The sequence below is a fragment of the Muntiacus reevesi genome, chromosome 3, assembly GCF_963930625.1.
Source record: "Muntiacus reevesi chromosome 3, mMunRee1.1, whole genome shotgun sequence".
NCBI classification, from domain to species: domain Eukaryota; kingdom Metazoa; phylum Chordata; class Mammalia; order Artiodactyla; family Cervidae; genus Muntiacus; species Muntiacus reevesi.
Window position 1 is genome coordinate 20,840,723 of NC_089251.1, and position 6,000 is coordinate 20,846,722.

Below are 6,000 nucleotides of genomic sequence, written 5' to 3' on the forward strand. Positions count from 1 at the left end.
CTTCTAATGTGTGTCTTTATTCCCAGTGGCCCACCTGGGTCCAAGAACAGTCAGTAGTCACCACATGTGTGTTGAATGAAAGAAGACAGGTCAGAGATGCTCTCGGGGCCAAACCAGAGAGACGTGTCTCAGGTTCAGAGTACAGGAGTCTAATGTGAATCTCACAGGCGAGATGATTATGCCCAGGAGGGGAGGATAATAAGGGAAGAGGACAGCAAGAAATAACCAGTGAGCTCAAGAAAGCATCCTTTCTAAAAATTACCATTTTCTTTATTACATGGGAGGCTTTGTAATATACTGAATCCAGCTGGCTGCTGGGCTAGAAGGCAAAGTCCTACATCCCTGATCTGACTGAATATTTAAACTCTTTACACCAGTGAATGGAGAAGGGAAGGGCAACCCACTCCAGTATTCTTGCCTGAAGAATCCCATGGACAGAGGAGCTTGGCAGGGTATAGTTCCTGGGGTCGCATGAGTCGGACACGGCTTAGTGTCTAAACCACCACCACCTGCTTTATTACATGTTGGGCTGGTGTTCAGTCACTCAGTTGTGTCCCACTGTGTGACCCCGGGGACCGTCACCCGCCAGGCCCCTCTGTCCGTGGGATTTCTCAGGCAAGAATACTGGAGTGGATCGCCATTTCCTCCTCCAGAGGGTCTTGCTGACCCAAGAATCGAATCCGAGCTTCCCATGTCTCCTGCATTGGCAGATAGATTCTTTACCACTGATCCACCTGGGAAGCTTATTACATATTAATATGGGACCTCTTAAAGGCATCAGCATTCCCACTGGCTTACAAATGCCTTTCTCAGGAAGAAGAGCCTGGAAGTTACATCTTTCATGTAAGAAAGAGTTTAATCGGTTCAGCTCTAAGAAGGTTATTGACTCAGTTTCCTTGTGGCCCACTTGCCTCCCACCACACAGATGGGCCAGCAACTCACATCTATGTGAGTCCAGTGCTGTGGAAAGTCCCAGGGTTTGCAAAGTTGTCCGTTGTATCGGTATTATTACAGCTCAGTCATTCCACAAAGATCTTATACTTGCAAATTTATATTTATATGCTTATTATATTTATAAATTTACTTATGCTACTCTACTTCTTCTTTGAGGAAATAATTATATACAGCTTTAAGGGTAGAAACCAAAGAACAAAAGGATAAAGGAGTAACAAGTGAATAACTTTAACTTTCCTAAGTAAAAATCTAAGATGATCATCTTTAGGATCAAACATGAATTTAATCTGTCCTTTTATCTTCACTTTTCCCATTTCTCTCTTTTCCTTTCTCTCTCCCTTCCTTCCTTTGTGTGTTTATTCAGTCAGGTGTTAAATCAGCAAATATTCCTGATAACTTTGTCTGCATTCTGCTTTGTCCAGGAAACACAGACTTGAAGGACAGATTATTCTCTCCCATAAGGAACTCAACGCATGACCGGGAAGCTGATAAGACTGGGCCTTGCAATGCCCAGTGAGCGCTGTTGGGATGGAGGTAAACTGAGGAGTTATAAGGCCAGCTAATCCAGCCTCAGGGGAGGTGAAGAAGGACTCACTGGGAAGAATATGGCCCATCAGAGTCCTGTAGAATGAGGGAGAATATGTGAGGCAGAAAAGGTAGATGAGAGTTCTTAGGCAGAGTCTCCAGAAGGCCCATCAGTATACACCACACATCTGCCACTACTCTGCTGCTGTGCATGCTTGCTCTGTCGTGGCCTACTCTCTGCGACCCCATGCACTGTAGCCCATCAGGCTCCTCTGTCCATGAGACCTCCCAGGCAAGAATCCTAGAGTGGGTTGTCATTTCCCTCTCCAAGGGATCTTCCTGGTCCAGTGGTCGAACCAATGCCTCCTGCATTGGTAGGCATGTTCTTTATTGCTCAGCCACCTAGGAGTCCCCATATACATGCATGTATACCATGTATACTGACTTCCCTGGTAGCTCCGTGGTAAAGAACCCGCCTGCCAGTGCAGGAGACTCAGGTTCGATCCCTGGGTCAGGAAGATCCCGTGGAGGAGGAAATGACAACTCACTAAAGTATTCTTGCCTGGAAAATCCCAGGGACAGAGGAGCCTGGCAGGCTACAGTCCATGGAATGGCAAAAGAGTCAGACATGACTTAGCAACTAAACAACACCAACAATTATATCTACACATGTAGAAATATCCTGTGGTATATTTCTGACTGCTACTGTCCAAAATTAAACACAATTGATTATAAAATGCACCATGTCTGGGTAAATAATATGCATTCATGTGTGTGTGCTCAGTAGCTCAGTTGTATCCAACTCTTTGTGACCCCGTGGATCATAATCCACCAGGCTCCTCTGTCCATGGAATTCTCCAGACAAGAATACTGGAATGGGTTGCCATTTCCTTCCCCAGGGGATCTTCCCAACCCAGGGACTGAACCTGCATCTCTCACCTCTCTTGCATCGGCAGGCAGGTTCTTTATCACTAGTGCCAACCTGGGAAGCCTATTCATTAATCAGCAAAAGCACACTTTTCCTGCTATCAAGCTCTGAAGATAATTTTTTCCCTCACATGTTATAAAGAGCATACAGTGATGTAAGCAATACTTTTTCAGATCAATTTTGTCACAGACATAGATACAGATTTTTGCCCAGTTCCATCTCAAGCCTCTAAAAGTTCCATGGAGCGTGTACTGGGCACCGACAAGGTGGCATAACTTACAATGAAGGGATTTCCACGGGGCTGAGGCCGTCTAAGAAGCCTCACCAAGAAAAAAAAAAAAAAGAAGCCTTTAGATGTGAGCTTTGATTGATTTCCTAGGATTAAAACTTCTGCCAGATGGGGTTATGAATGACTCTCGCTATTGGATTTGCAGAGAGCTGGGCCTCCACCTCTAGGTTTGCAAGGTTCCTGTTGCAGAAGAACCCAGAAGGACAGCCCTGATTGGGTGGAATCAGCTCAGGAGTGTCTACAGCAGGTCCCGTCTCAGACCATCTGCTCAGAGAGTGAAACAGAACTTCATGCACTGGGGCCCTTTTTCCTTCTGGCTCCCAGGTCTCACCCCATGAATAACCTGCTTTCACCAAGACTCACAGTTTTCCACACTCAGTACTATACCAGTTGGAGAAAACAGTTTCATCTTGGTTTTCAAAAAGCTTACCTGCTCACATTTACTAAAGGAAAACAATTTCACGTGCCTATAGACATAATAGGAGTTGAAAACACAAAGTGTAGTAAAAAGCTCTACACTCGAATCTGGTTTCACCCCTTTGAAGCAATGATAGCAGGTGAGTTAACTTACTCTGCATTTCAGTTTCTTCATCTGTAACTGGAGGCTGATATTATCTACTTCATACCTCTACGGTGATCGCCACAGGGGTAGTACATGCAAAAGATGCGGTGTGGCTTCTTCTTATCATCAGATGGCCAGTTTGGGTCTCCCTATCTTAATTCTCTTCCTGTGAACACTGGGAACCTCGGGGATCAACATTTGCTTAGAGGAGAGAGAAAGGAAGTGTGATGACCACCTGGCAGTGAATGAGTCCACCCATGGACTCCCTGGGAGGCCTTGGAAGGGAGTCTGCGTGCTCCTTTCTGCGGCTCAGTGCAAAGGGTGTGCTGGGCAGAATGGGGCGGGGCCAGGCTGGAGGTGACCTCAGGTGTCCCCAGGCGCCGCAGCTAAATCACTCAGGAGAGACCCTATGGAAACACGGATGCGAGCGCCAGGAGGTGTTGCAATCTTATTTTAGAGGATTCATCTGCTTAATATTATAGTTCCCCTCATTTAACCCTCAGAGGTTTTGGACTCTGTCTGGTGTGAAAATTTTTTTCGGTTTAGAAAGAGTTCCGCACATTGCTCATTACTTTAGCAGACTGCACATTGCGAGAGCTTGTTTATCCAGCTAAGTGAGTCATCAATATCCTGCTCCACACTCGGCTGTGGAATGGGAGACTTGAAAGGGAGCTGAGGGCTCAGCTAACTCAGCCCCTCATTTGACCGAAGGCTCCAAGAGGAGAGGGGCTTGCATACAACCGTACCTAATAGACCTAAAATACAGGGCTCCTGATTCCAAGTCTGGTGTGTCTTCTACTAAATGCAACAGACGTTCAGAGAGTTTTGGAGGGAATCAGTGGAAGAAGGAATCTTGTTAGATACTCTGCATATTGTGTTCCAATTGAACCTCTCAGAAGCTCTAGAAGAAATTTGTACAGAAGAGGATTATAGCAGTTAGTTTAGGAGACACAAATAGAAAATAACTACATCATTCATTCCACATAAAAAAATATATTCTACAAAGAAAATATTTGTGTACTGATTCTCCAGTCACTGTATTAGACACTGACATATGGAGGAGAATAAGACAAATACCATCCCTGTGGTCTCTGAGTTTACAATCTTGTGAGCTCTGGGGTCTAAGCTACACAGATAGTTTTACAATTGGTTACTTGGTGTGTTCAGATGTCACAGAGATGGCTCAAGGTTTCCTTGAGGCTGCATGGAGGTTCCTGCTAAAGTCACATCTCTTCTCTTCCCCATCCCCTCATCAGCTACAGAGATGTCTCTACAAGCCACGTCCTCTCTTTCTGCATTGGGGCGTCTGGTAAGATTTCACTTGAAGACAGGATTCTTTTGATTCTTCCACTAAGCTGATTCATGCTGCCTCCTTCTCTTATTCAAAAATCTTCAGGTCTAAGTGCAAAAGCTCAACTGAAATTATCTCAAGAACAGAAGCAATAGAATGTATTGGAACTCTTTGGACATCAAGTTTGAGGTTCAGCTGGTCGGGTAACTCAAATATTGGCAGGGCGAGCCCTTCTCTGGCTTCAGATCAGTTCAGATCCAAGAACTTGAGTAAGAACATCAGAGTTTGCTCTCTCTTCCTCTCTTTCCTTATCTTTCCACACAGCTTATCTCTGCTTGGCCTTTTAAAAAGTTTTTCTTAAACTCTTGGTTGAATTTGCTATTGCTTCTGCTGTTTTTGTTCTGTTTTTCTGACCTCAAGGCATGTGAGATCTTAGCTCCCTGACCAGTCATTGAACCCACTCCCTCTTCCTTGAAAGGCAAAGTCTTAACCACTGGACCACTAGGGAAGTCCCTCTGTTTGGCTTCATTAGTCATAAGCTACCTCCATAAATAGCAGATAATATGGCCTTTGGAAACTCTTGCTCTATAGGGAGGAAACATGTCCTCTCTATCCATCCACAAAGCCATCCCTGGGAAGCATACGTTTGGATCTGTCTAGGTTCAATAAATCAGTGGAGCCGGGGCATAAGGGTACTCTTGATTGTTCATGGATACTCAGGTGCTGACCCTGAGGAGAGGGTTGGAACTATGACTGACAGTTCCACCAGCATCAAAGAGAATAGCGGAATAGTTCACAGAGAGAAAGAAGGAGAACGTGCAGGTGAAGAGACCAAGGCAAAGGTAGCGGAGGCTATTATAGCCTTCCTTTCTCTGTAAGTTGATCCAGATCAATTCTTTGTTGACCTATCACTTTCTCCTATTAATTATATTTTCTTTTTAATATTGACTAATTGCAAAACGATGATTCTAGGCAACTCAAAGTATATATAAGAAAGATGAAACTCAAACCCTGAACTCAAGATAAAAGGCAAAAGGGGGCTGATTGTAACACTATTTCTGGATGCCTTAGCTGGAAGAAGACATCCACAATTAAGAATAAAATGTTAGCTTTAATTTTCTAGAGTTCTAGGCAAAGGAAAAAAAAAAAAGGAAGAATGGGAGCATGAGTCTCATTGTCTAATATGAGAATCTAGTTGTCAAGGGGTAACAAACTTTCTTCTATTACTGAAATCTGAGTTTAGTTTGTTATAGACACTTTTGTCTGTAAGGCATTCGTGTAGTTTAAACAATTAAAAAAATTGTTTTTCGAGCTAGCAAATAATCCTCCTACCAAATCTCTACAGTCCTGATGGTTCTTTTTTAAGCCTTTTGTGGAAAACACAAGCAGTCGGCATCTTTTGAAGATGTCATTCAAATGATGGCATCATGCTGCTAAGAAAGCTAGAGAGG